The sequence below is a fragment of the Pongo pygmaeus genome, chromosome 12 (genome assembly GCF_028885625.2).
Source record: "Pongo pygmaeus isolate AG05252 chromosome 12, NHGRI_mPonPyg2-v2.0_pri, whole genome shotgun sequence".
Classification (NCBI taxonomy): Eukaryota; Metazoa; Chordata; class Mammalia; order Primates; family Hominidae; genus Pongo; species Pongo pygmaeus.
Genome location: NC_072385.2, coordinates 59,792,594 through 59,794,302, shown reverse-complemented (window position 1 = coordinate 59,794,302; position 1,709 = coordinate 59,792,594).

The following is a 1,709-nucleotide window of genomic DNA, read 5'->3' as shown; positions in this document are numbered from 1 at the left end:
CATTACAGGAATATGCTGCTCAGAGGCCCCATGAGGGAAGTAAGCCAGCCACCAGTCAGAAGAGGAGTAGTGAGTGGTGCTGCCTGGCAAAGAGGGATACACCTGCAAGCCTCATAAAATGAGTTGGGATGAGGTTTTTCTTTTTTATTCTCTAGAAAAATGTAAGTAATTTATTCCTTGAATGATTAAGAGAATTCACCAGTGAAATCCATCTGGGCCAGAACTTTCTTGTGTGGAAATCATTTTTTTCAATAACTATTCAGATTTCAGTTTTTCTTTTATGCCAAAGTTTGGCAAGTTGTGTTTTTCAAGTAATTTGTTCATTTCCTAGAAATTTACAAATTGATTGATCGAATGTTATAATATCCTTTTGTTATCTTTGTGTGTGTGTGTGTGAGACGGAGTCTCACTCTGTCGCCCTCAGGCTGGAGTGCAGTGGCATGATCTCTGCTCACTGAAAGCTCCACCTCCTGGGTTCATGCCATTTTCCTGCCTCAGCCTCCCGAGTAGGTGGGACTACAGGCATCCGCCAGCACGTCTGACTAATTTTTTGTATGTTTAGTGGAGACAGGGTTTCACCGTGTTAGCCAGGATGTTCTCCATCTCCTGACCTCGTGATCCACCTGCCTCGGCCTCCCAAAGTGCTGGGATTACAGGCGTGAGCCACCGCGCCCAGCCCTGTCATCCTTTTAATGTCTGGAGGTTCTAGGATCTGTAGTGATGTTCCATTTTTATTCCTGATATTATTTTTGCCACCTGTCATTTTTACCTGATCATTCTTTCAAAGGGGTGTATAAATTTCACTAGTAGTGTCAAATAACCCACTTTGGGTTTTATTGAGTTTTCTGTATCATATATTGGTCTTATGTTGATTTTTTGTTGTTTATTTTGGGGCCATAGCAGGAGCCACAGCCAGCTCCACATAGTTCAGAGGGCCTGGCAAGTATGGAGGAAGACCCTTGCTTTCCCCTGGAGGTGCTGAGAGCTTAATTCCTGAGGAAGTAGGGGGATTATTTCCCTATATTGGCAAAGGTTCTAGTTTTTGAGTAGGACTAGAGGACCTCATTTCTCTTGAAGGAGAAGTAGAGAGGCTCCTCCTCATTGCCTTCCCTACAAGTCCCCACATGACTGGTTCTTCCTCTCCAGGGGCTTCTAGAATTAGCAATATTGTTCCCTTTGGGCCTTTGGCCAATTACATATCCTGCATTTCTTCTGTAGGGCTGGGTGTTGACAGAGGGCCATAAGACATTATACATAGGGTATTTTATCCCATTTACCTTGTTTCTTACAAAATAAGTCCCAGTTGGAGAATTGTTTTATTAATGTATGTAAGTAACTCATGTTCAGACCATCTCTCCTGATTCCGTAGGGAACACTGGGGCCACATGGTATTACAGTCATATATCATTTGCTTTTTGATCATGGATATGGGTATCCAAATAGTTTCCAGTGCTGGAGGAGGCACTGTAACAGGCTCTCCTCCAGTACTGAGACCTGGTTCCCCGTATTCTAGGGTCTTTGCCCAGAAGTCTGATTCCACCCTCCAAGGAGCTTCCACTGGGGATTAGTGATGACACAAACCTGTAACTCTTAGCCTGTAGGATATTTCTGGTCCTTTCAGCTTGCCGCTACACCCAAGCCACCATGGAGTGGAGGTGCTGGGGAGCTAGGAGAGGATAATAGGGGTTGCCTCTCCCTGGATCATGTTC